The following is a 12,063-nucleotide window of genomic DNA, read 5'->3' as shown; positions in this document are numbered from 1 at the left end:
GCCTTGAGTATATTTAATATTAATACATTCTGAGACAAAGCATGCCTGGCCATGGTTGTACACACTCAAATTATTAATTACATTTCCATAGACTATAAGGACTAATCAAAGCACACCTCACTACATTTATTCATTCAGCTGCCTCCAGCCGAAATTAAGCACAGTTAGATTTCATCAGTTTCAATTTGGAAAAGGAATGCAGGTATTATTTTATTTATATATTCACTTATTAGATTTATATCCTGCCTTTTTCTTTCTAAAGAACTCAGGGTGGCTTGCATCCTTCATCTCCTCATGCTCTCGATTTTATCCCTACAACAGCAGCCCTGTGAAGTGCGTTTTGCAGTGAGCCCGTGACTGGGCCAAGTTGGCTCCACAGGCTGAGCGGGGACTAGAACCCAGATCGCCTGAGTCCCAGTCCTGTGCTCTTAACCACCATGCCACGCTGGCTCTCTACTTAACTCTCCTCTGGCAGAATAATAGGAAACTACCATATAGCTTTGACCTTTCCAGTAGGGTGGCCATGTGTCCTGGTTTGGAGAGGACCGTCCTCTGTTGCCTGTCCCTTCAAGGAGAAAGCAGCATACCAGGGGAAAACTTCACATCACCCTTCCAAAGTTAGCATTTGGACAACAAACTGAGCAGTGGCACACAAACCATCTGTTCACAGTCTTTCCCACTCCAGTGAGACGTGTTATATTTCTATTTAGATTACAGGAATGAGTTCTAGAGTTGCATCTATACCTATAAATCAGCATATGCAAATATTATGCAGATTGGTAGTCTTCTTTTTGGCCAAGTGCAGGTGCTACCTGTCTTAGAATTGAGAACTCTCTTGAGTTTCAGCCGGGGATCTTTCCCAGACCTACCTGCAGATGCCAGAAACCTGGAATCTCTGCCCCTGAACTGTGGCCCCTCCTGGATTGTACCCAGTCTGGGCACTCAAATGTATTTTGGCCAAAAGGAGTGGTGAGCTGAGATGCTTTAATGCTATGTATTGTTTCAGTAACCATCTCACACACACTGGGGAAATGCCGAAAGAGAGACATCCCACAATTTTTTTTCTTTACTCTTCCTTTCTACTCCTCCCTGTTAAAAATGAAGTCTGCTGGCTGCAATTTTACCTGCTTCTTGGCAATTCTGTCATGGGCAAAGCCAAGAGGCAGCTTCCAAATGGGACAAAGTAATGAATGAAACAGATCCTGGCATGGACATGTGGTGGAAGGGGGGATCTCTCTCGCCAGGCAGCAGTTGATTTCCAGATAAAACTGGCATAGTTAAATAGAAAAGAAAGAGAAATTTCCACTTTGACTTAAAAAATCTGGCTTTTGTCAACTAAGCAGAGATTGGGCTTTTGGCCGGCTAATCCTGCAGGCAGATGTCTAAAATAAGATCACTCTCTTCCTCTGATAGAGAAGGGCATGTGCTGTCAAACAAGATGAAAGAAAATGTGCACCTCCTCCTCCTCTTCCTCCTCCTGCTGCTGTAGCAGCATACAGTCAGTGCCCCACATTCAAGCTTTTGCCTCCCCAGGTGCAAACAGGAGTGGCCCTTCCTTTCCTTGTGGTGTCCTGGCTGTGTTCTGGTCAGCACCCATCCCATTTCTAAGAGCATCGATTTCTGCTTTCCATCCTTCATTTTGAAGGGAATAATTCTCTGGGCTACCCAAAACATCACACCTGGCACTCCAGGTTCCCTTATGGTCTTGTCCTGCCATGTGCAATTGGCACTGAATCACAGAATCGAAGACTAGTGGAGTTGGAAGGGGCCAGGAAGGCCGTTGGGCCCAACCCCAGCTCTGGGCAGGACGCCGAGTTAAAACAATCTTCCTAGATGGCTGTCCAGTTGCGTCTTGAATGCCTCCAGTGTGGGAGAGCCCACAACCTCCCCAGGTAGTGTGTTCATTCCCATACTGCTCTAGCAGCCAGGAAATATTTCCTGATACCTAGCCGGAATCTGGTATTCTGTAACTCAGGCCTTACTCCATGTCCTGCACAAGATGACAAGAAGAACAGCGATCCTGGCCTTCCTCTTTGTGACAATCTTTCAAGTACTTCAGGAGCGCCATCACATCTCCCCTCAGCCTTCTCTCCTTGAGACGAAACATGCCCAGTTCTTTCAATCTCTCCTCACAGGGCTTGTTTCCAGTCCCCTGAACCCTTTCTAGCTTGCCTGCAGCTTCCTTCAACTGTGGTGCCCAGAGGCGAACACAGTACTCCAGAGGAGGCTGCATGTGTCCTGCTTTGCAGAGGGAAGTTCTCTATTTGCAGAACTGTCAGCCCAGCATTTGGGGGTGTCCCTCTATTTGAAGGTCTCTCTAGTCCATGTTGGGTCTTAGGATGAAGACCCCTAAGAAGCCAGCAAATCAGGGGACTTGACATTGCCGTGGGCACCTGGGCAGCAGACTGAGCAAGGCAGACAGGTGTCCCAGGAAGAACTATTCACTCTGGTGAAGGGTATTGCGTGCCTATTTAAATAGCAGGTGCCATTTTGGACTGCATTAATAGAACTATCACTTTCCAGTCTGATGAAGTCCTAGATCCCCTTTACTCAGCACTGATGGGGCCTCATCTGGAGTCCTGTGTCCAGTGCGGGGCACCACAGTGGAAGAAAGATGCAGACAAGGAAGATCTTTAGATCTGGACATGCACAGGGTAGGCATGTCATAAGCGGAGCTGGCTGGAGCTGGGTGTCAGACTAGATGGCCCGGGAGGCCCCTTCTAACTTGCTCTGATTCTGTGTGTTTAAAGTCCTGTGAGGAGAGATTAAATGAACTGGGCATGTTTAGCATCGAGAAGGGAAGACTGAGGGGAGATATGGTAGCCCGCTATGAAGACTTGAAAGGCTGTCACAGGGGAAGGCCAAGATCTTGATCTTCCCAGAATGCAGAATAACAGGCTCAAATTACTGGCTAGGTATCAGGAAACATTTCCTGACTGCTATAGAATGGAACCCATGACCAGGAGAGGTTGTGGGCTCTCCCACAGCAGGGGCATTCAAGATGCAGCTGGACCTGGGAGAGATGGTTTAGCTGGAGGTCCTGGACTGTGCAGGGCATTAGACCTTCTGGCCCCTTCCAACTCTACTATTCCAGGATTTACTGAAATAACGGCTATTCTTTCTCAATGTGCATCCATGCATATAAGTTAGCATATGCAGTATTTATACAAATCGCTGTCCCCCTTTTCCCTCTTTTTTGGTGGTGTTATGCACAAGTAGCCACAGGAAGGAGAGCTGATGAGGGAGGGAATCCCCAAAGGGATTGTGTGTCCCAAAGGGAATATGTATACCAGAAACTCTCCGGCCACGAAAAATGGGAGAGACGCAGTGACAGAATGCTGCTAGACTCATTCCTCACATTTGAACTCTTGGTTTGTTTTCTTTTGCTTTGAGAAAAAGTTAGAGAGGGAAAGATCACTTAAAATCAGCAAAGCAACTTTGAAAGGGCATACGTTTACTCTGATGCTGATTAAATATGACAGGACTCCAGGGGTACACAGAAAAACCTGGAGGTATCTTGTTTGTGAGAATAAGGCCTGTGCCCCATGTATTTGAGCCCTAGGGTAGCTCAAACCCCTTCCTGTGTTTCATTTTCAGCAGCCAAAAGGCCTGTCACTTCAGGAATGGTTTGGTCACTTGGAAGAGGGCTGATCTCTACATTTCTCTGAGCTGAAAAGAAGCAAATTACTGCTTCAATTTAATGCTGGGGACTAAGACGCTTTGATGCTGGGAACGATTGATGGCAAAAGGAGAAGGGGGCGGCAGAGGATGAGGTGGCTGGATGGAGTCACTGGGGTGGTGGGTGTGAGCTTGGGTGACTCCGGGGGATGGTGGAGGACAGGAGGGCCTGGAGGAATGTTGTCCATGGGGTCGCGATGGGTTGGACGTGACTTTGTGACTAAACAACATGAAAACTTTTGTTATGTACTGCTCAGAGTGGGTGATACATTAAGGGGTACATTAAGAGGTTATTAACACCATAGTTTATTCTGGGTTAATTGCCGCTGCACTCAGTCAAGCATTTGATTCATTGACGTGTTCAAGGACTTGCAAAGCAGAAGCAGAAGTGAGCTGAAAGATGATTGGCAACAACCCATGGCAAGATGAGAGGCAGCATCCCTTTCCTGTTATGCTACCTTGGTCTACACTGTAAGAGGCAATAAGAGGTCTGGGTGCAGCCCTGCGGCCCTGTGCCTTTAGCCTAATCCCATGCAAAGGGAGATGGACAAAGCCGCTGCCATCCATCCTGCAACACTACGCCCTCCATCGAGCTTCGGCCGTCTCCATTAAAGAGTTCCAGCTCACTTGAGAGTGGGATTTCCTGAGATCATGCCTTCTGGACTGAGGAGAGACTCCGAGGAAATCTGTGATCAAAGCCTGTACATTGCCGAGCCTGCAGTGTGATTTCAGGATCAAAAAGGTGTTTGACAAATTGAACACATTTGGAAAATGTACACCAAAAGTCCATACTTTTGGAAGATGTGCACAAATATGCTTTCATTAATGGTAGAAGAATAGGTACACTTCCAAGATGCACAGAACGGATACTTATGTTTGGAAAAGTACACCTTGACTTTCATGTGTAGCTCTCCCTACTCCCCTCTCACAATCTGATATGGATGGAATTCAAGATGGAATTCAGGGAATCTGTGTATTGCTGATTCAAACATCTCTAGCTTCACTAGCCCTGGCTGACTTTTCCTGCAGGTCAATGACCAGTCATAGGAAAAAGTCTGCCCCATAACAAAATGGCACGAATCAGACATTAAAATGGCAATGCTCCAAACCACACTTCAGTCCGTACAACATTCTGTAAGGGACCTTAAACATCTCCGTATCGCAACATGAATTGCTTCCAATATGCGACCACCACTATGGAGCTGCTGAGGTAGGAATCATCAGCAAATTTGATGCTCTGCACTTTGGACTGAATAGAGAGTGGGGGAAGCGTTACAGAAATGATCTCTAAGCCATGGTTGCTAAGCTGTTACTTCTGTATCTGAAGCGAGGGAAAATGAGTTTCTAAAGGCTTTGCTGATGCAAGACTGGCTTTTGCACAGTTCCGTCTGGGATCTGAGGCAGAGCGCACTTATTGTCACTCCTAAGGAATATTTTATAGCACTTAAAGGAAATACTTGTGTGTGATGGTGAACGGGGAGGGACAACAGTTTGTCCAAAGGAAGAGTGTCAACTTTGAATAAAAATAAAGTAGAGGGGAAACTTTTGGCCTCTTCCATCTGTGGTTTCTTCACTGGCAGGCTCAGTGTCTGAATTTGGCATGTGATGAGCTAAGAGGTGGGCGAGCGGAACTACACCGTTGTGCCGTCTGGCCTGAGCCTGCCTGGAAGTCTGGCCCTGTGCCAAGGAAAGCTGCTGCCTCCCCGCTTCTTTGGGTGCTTCTAGGCAAGGCTTTTATCCTGCAACCACCCAGCTGTATTCCCGGGATTATGCTGGGGCATTCAGATGTCATGTCACAGTCTGTAGAAAACCTCCCAGGTTTTCCCATTCCTTCCTTTGTCATTTTTCAGTAAAACAAACAACCAAGACAAGAACAAAAGCCCATTAAGGAATTAAAAGGGGCATGGACACACAATGGCTGGCATGGCAGTGCTTGGAGCTGTCTAACTGGAAGCCCCGCTTTTTACTCTTCTTGCTAAATGTCTGAATCGTCAACACCTTATCAGGACTGGACTGGAGTAAAAGGGCTTTGGAGAGAAAGCTTGGAAGAAACCTGCAAGTCTTCAGCTTCGGACCCAGTGACCCTCCTGAGCTCAGTATTCAATATAACCTCCATGTCGTCTCTGGCTGAATCTGTCTCCTTGGCTTAATCTACTACAACATCCCATTTTCTTCCCTCCATGCCACCTTTTAAAAGTTGTAATATGCTCCTGGCACCTGCCAAGGAAGCGTTCGATCAGGAATGCATTTAGTGCCATGTTAATCAGGACTGGGCTCCGACCCTCCTCCATCAAAACTTAATTGAAAAAGTCATGGAGTCAGTTTTACCTCTGGCTGGCATATTTTAAGCCTTTTAACCTTCTAATCATAGGTCTGATGAGGCTCCAGGAACCAAGATACCCTGATTGTCTTTCTTTTAATTATTAAGTTCAGACGTAGATAAAAGGTGGAGCTCGGAGCCATGACCTGTAGGGATTTTTCATCCCAAAAGGAACCTCATTGCACGCCGTGAGAGAAATCCGTCTTCATCATTGCTTCTGGGCTGGTCATTTTTGCACCCCAAAACTTGCTTTTAAAAAATTCACTATGTGTACATTGCCCTGGAATTCACTCATTTGCAAGGGCACCATCTCAGCATTCCTCTGATTCGTTTGTAACTGGTCATCCTCTTTCCTTCCCTCCTGACCTTTGTCCTGGAGCAGTGCTAGAATGGACAAGGGCAGACGAGTCGAAACGTGATGCAGAAAAAGCAGACAAGCAAATTCCACACTGGGACTGCAGCCTGCACTGCCTCTGAAGGATTCGGCACAGACCTGGGACGTGCTGTGCCTGGGGGGGGCTTTGCCGACCTCTGGGGAGAGAAGGCAGAGGTGAATGCAGTGGCACAGGCCAGCCTCAGGGGGCTGCCCTTGAGAAGTATTTGGAAACTGCAGCTGGTCCACAGTGAGGCTGCCCGGTTTGCTTCCTGATGCAGAATTTTTTCAGATCCCACATGCCGTCTATGGATTTACGACCTTCAGATTTGTTTCTGAGCCCAGTTCACAATACTGGGGCTCTATAAAACATGCTGCCTCATCCCATATGAACCTGCCACACAGGTTGTGATCATTCCTTGGGGCCAATCTCTTGCACGTGCATGTGAAACTGCCCAAAGAGAGCCAGTGTGGTGTAGTAGTTCGGAGCGTGAGTCTGGGACTCAGGCAACCTGGGTTCAGATCCCTGCTTGGCCATGGAGCCGACTGGGTGGCTTTGAGCCAGTCACGGACTCAGCCCACCTACCTCACTGGGTCATCGCTGTGGGGATAAGACTGATAGCAGGAGGAGAATGGTGTGAACCACTTTGAGTTCATTGTAAAGAAAAAGTGGGATATAAATCTAATAAATAAATGGAGTTGGGTTGTGGGAATGCAGGAGAGGGAGGGTGGCCACTTCTAAAATATCATGAAGGAGGAACTGTGTGAGCAAAAGGTGAGCAAAACAAACCACGGCCGTTTGCCTGCACTAGTCTGTTGTCCAAATGCCGACGATAGACAGGTTAAGGTCCCCACTGCTCTCCTTTCCTCTGGCTCTTGATTTTTAAATAGGACTTAGACTCAAGAGCTTTTCAAATACAGCCTGCCTTCCAGTAGAGGCCTGTCCAGTGTAAAACAGAGCACACAGCCACCCCAGCAACAGGTCCTCTTCTGTACCCTGAAAACATCAGGCGTGGGGAGCCAGCATCATTCAGTTCCTGGATGAAGTGCTTTGATCTGGCCCTTGATTTCTCCTCCCTTGCTCCTTCCCACAGCGGTGCAAGGGCAGGGCAGTCTCCGCCACACTGACCAAGGTGCGGAGTGGAGCAGCATCTCCTGGCCGCCCACGAGCCAAAGGAACCAGTGGCAGAGCTTGGAGGGAGCAAGGTGCCCCTGCTGCTTGTCCTGAGCGTTGGTGCTGGCAGCTCAGGGCAAAGCCTGTGCTAAAATGACTTAAGCAGATGTGATTTTACTTTCCAGTTGCAGCTCACCTCTTTGACATTAGGGAAAATAAACATAAAAATCATTGAAACATCAAAGAACTTCTTGTACGATGAGCTTCATTACTAATTATGTTTAATGCATTTTGGAGTGCCTGCAAGTACATCAATGTACAGCAAAGGAAAATCTTCCTTGTAGCAGCACAGAGAGGAGAACATGGTACTCATCTAACATTAGAGCATATTTATATGTAGGAAGATTCAACACTTGGAAATAGTTTGCCATTTTAGCCACCTAATTTTTGCTGTTTTAATCCCCTAAACTGTGGGATTCACGCACACAAATGTTTAGGAGGCGGTGGCATTGGCTGCAGATCTGGCAGGTCTGAATCCCAATTTTTATTTGATCTTTTGCCTGTTTTGCCCCCATCCCGACCAGATTCTCCGGGAACAAAGTCCGGGCATATAGTTTCTTCCAAAGCAGTTTTACTTCTGCAGAAACACAAACGTGCTTGTGTCGTTGGCCTCAAATCTGTACTTCAGCATAGTCCAGCCCACAGGCTAGCTCCAATCATCCATAGGGTGTGCTGGCCAGGGATGATGGGAGTTGCAGCCCCACACCTCTGCAGGACACTGAGATGCAATGGCAGAGCTAAACAAACGCAAGGGATCAAGGGTGCCGGCCGGGCCCTGGATCGCACTGGTTGGAACCCAGCGAGTGGAAAGCATGACGTATGGAAGAAGTTGATGTGTGGAGAGTGACTCCTTTGTCCTCTCCACTTCTACAGGTACCAGTCCAAAGGGTTCCCAGTGGCGAAGGGGAGGGAAGGAGCACCCTGGGGAGTGGTGACTGTTTGTAGTCCTGCTGTCGGGCCCGAGAATCTGCGACTGGCCCAGTCACCCTGTGAGCTCAACTGGACCTCCAGGGTCCTGGTCCAGCTCTCTCAACCAGTACACCACACTTGCTCTTATGGCCAAAAGGCACCTGAAACTGCACAGAAAGGAATATCTTCAGATATCGCACATTTCCATCTGCTACCTTGGAGGTCCCCTTTAAACCAAAAACACGTGGGGTATCCAAAAAAGTGGGGATCCCAGATCTTCCTGGATGCGTGGGCACCTCTGGAATTTTGAGGATGTGCTGTGGATGGGCTCACACATTGGCTACAAACCCCTCCATAAACAGCCTGCCACAGCAAGCAGGCCCTGTCAGGAAACGCTAATTTCCTAGAAGGTAAACAGGCGCAACTGAGGAAAATGAACTTGCCCAAGAGTCTAAGTGCAAGGCAGAAGTTTGAGTTCCAAAACACTAAATGGCTCTTTGGGAAAGTGGTTCTGGAGGGCAGCTCTTCATCTTGCAGCATGCAAGTATCCCAGTTAGTTTATTTTTAAATTACAAAAAAACAGAAGAAATAAAATAAAAATCAGACTGGACTTAGCCCCGTGGAGGCTAAAAGAAGTGCCTTCCATCAGGCGTACTGGTGCTCACAAGGTCCTCAGAGATAAATCATTATATTACCAGACATCACTGTAAATAAAGCTTTAGAAATATCCCTTGGATGAGCTTGCTTGCTTAGGTGCTTAGTGAGAACTTATTTCTTGATTCCAGTGGGAAGGAGCAGATGAAAGGAACGTGTAGCATTCTGACATCTTTCTTCCTCCATTCATGCTGCTAATTCTTTCCTCATTCTTCAAAACAACACTTGAGAAATTATGTTTGCTTGATTCTCATCTAGAGGATCCGATTAACATTCAATGGTCTGTCACAAGATTGGCAGAACATCTTAAAGGGTTGAGCTCCGTTCCAGTTTGCTCACAAGAGGAATAGAGCCCATTGATAATCATGAAAGCAAGGATGCTGCGGCATTACAGATTGTGGGTAAAGTTCCTGCTTCCCCCTAATTACCATATCCCAGCAATCACTGGGCCCATTTGCATTGTAGTGCATACAATACCATGGGGCACTTGATTGAGTAATGATTTGCATGGCGCAGCAATTTAGATGCTGATTGGTACAATTTGTTTGTTGTGTTGAAAGGATCAAAACAGCAGTACACAATCCCCACCGTCCAGCCTTTAGGGCTCTAAGAACATTATCTCAAACTAGGTAGACTGCATATTTAATCTTAGTATCTGTTTAACATTCAGTCCAGGTTGCCTGGTGCTCTGCTCTTATGCAGAAGGTAACCCGCCTTCCACATGGAGTTGTCCGGGTACTACCTGGCCTCGGAATCTTTCTCAGATTCTAGTCGTCTGCCCTCCTGATGCTATAATTCTTATTCTTCTTATTCATTACACTTCTATATCATCCCCTAGGTGAAGCTCTCGGGGCAGTTCAGAACATTAAGTCTCCCATCCAGATTCCAACCAGGCCCAACACTGCTTAGCTTCCAAGATGAGGCAGAGCCAGGCACTTCAAGCTATAGGTAAAGGCACTTCAGGCTATAATTCTTAGCATTTCTTAGGTTGCAGGGTGCTGACCTAGACCTGATGCTTAGTAGTCTTGTACTTCTGGAGCCTGAGTTACTGTTTGCCCCCTTCACTTGGGCTGGAGCCACCATACTGATACCAAACCAGTTCTTGCTTTTTCCTTGTGTTCAGCTTTCTGCCTGGGCTTAAACCAGGTGTGTTAAACCTCAGACTTGGAGCCACAGTCCAGACTTTCCTAGATGCCCACACACCCTTTTTCCTGCCCACAGTTCATTTGGCATCTTCTTGGCTTCCTCTGACCCCATGCTAAGGGGTGGAAAAACACCCCTAAAGCTTAGTTTCTGGTATTAAGAGCTTGGAGGCTCAGTGGGGATGATTTGGCCCTAAATTCTTGCTGGGACTGGAAGTCTACCTCCCACCTTCGGTTGGCATCCCAACCAAGGGGAGGCCATTGCCTGGAGCAGGATACCGCCTGGGCTTGTGTTTCTGGAGGGGACCTGCCAGCAGCATTCACCCAGCTGACAGCCATGCCGGGCAGCCTCTGTGTGAGCTGAGCTTTGTCAAACAGGAGATGGCTCATCTGTGCCCACATGTCTGCTTTAAACGAGCTTCCTTTCTCACATGGAAGATTTCTGACCGTCTTTCCCTCTCCTATTGTTCATGCAGCACGTATGCTGTGATTCAACTTCCCCCGCCCAGATGAGTTTCGTGTTTGTGATCACTGAACTGAGTTTTGTGATTTCCATTATAGCACTGGGGATGTGAAGGGGAGTCTCCTTCCAAGCAAGAGATGCCAGGGATATGCAGCTTCTGGTTTGCAAACACCAAGCCTGTGCTAGCCCAGGATGGGAGTGGGGGGCCTGGCTTAGTGGTACAGCATGTGCTTTATATGTGGAAGGTTGCTGGTTTGATCCCTGGCATCTCTGGTGAAAGAGGTTGGCCATGAGATGGTGGTAAAGACACTTTTCCTGATTTTCTGAAGAATGTGACCCAGGAAGAGGAACTTAGTCTGAGTTCCCTAGATTGCAGCTTCTGGGGTTCCCATGTCAACGTATCAAGGGATGTCTGAGAAATTCATTTCAGCACATTTCCATCGGGATTTACCCAGTTCTCAGTTTCCAGATAGAACATCGGACGGAAAGCAATCTGCAGTGGAAGTCTACACATTTTTGTACTTACAGTGTGGTTTGTGGAGCCTCCCCCACAAAAAATGTGTTGACAGCTTGCATACATCCAAAAAATGCATACAGAACCTTTGAAAGGCAGAGGGGCGTGTGCATTTCCAAAAAGTGTGCAATCGCTGCATAGTTATGGGAAAAGATGTCTGAAAATAGGCACACATTTTTTGTGCAAGAAGGAAAAAACAAAGCTTGAGGTTTGAGATGGACATGAGATGGGATGAGTTTTGAGATAGAATTTGGAGAAATCTGTTTTGCTGATTTGCACCTTGCTTCTGCTTATTACCTTCCCTTCAAGTATGTTTCAACAGGGTCTGTTGGAATTTTCTCAAATCCTACCCTTCAGTCCCATTTTTCAAGTTTTCTTAACTGGAAGATTGGTCCTGCCTTACAAACCAGGTAACAGCTTTGCTGTTATTTTATTTTAAAACATTGGCAACCTGCCTGTTCTCAGAAGGATTGTAAGTGCCTCACAAAAAATAAATATTTGACAATTAAAATGATTGCTCTGTTAGTGCAGAAACAGCATCAGAAAAACACACCTTACAACAAAAAGCACTATATATATGAAAAAGCTGAGACGAATGTAAAAAGTAAAGTACCCTTCCTAGAACAGGTGGATTTTCACCAACTTCTGAAAGGTTGGTAGTACGGAAATGAGAGATCCATCCATGGGGAGATGGGGTCAGAGTCTGGGTGAAACAGCAAAACTCCAGGAGGAGCTGAAGGGGCCGCTGAGGAGCAGGTGGGCTGCAGTGGTTTGCTTAGGAGAAAAAAGGTTGAGGGGCAGCCGCACCTCCAAACTCTCCAAGGAGGGCTGAGTAG

This window comes from Varanus komodoensis, unplaced genomic scaffold (genome assembly GCF_004798865.1).
Source record: "Varanus komodoensis strain SLA01 unplaced genomic scaffold, ASM479886v1 scaffold33, whole genome shotgun sequence".
NCBI lineage: Eukaryota > Metazoa > Chordata > Lepidosauria > Squamata > Varanidae > Varanus > Varanus komodoensis.
Note: the sequence above shows the minus strand (reverse complement) of the source record.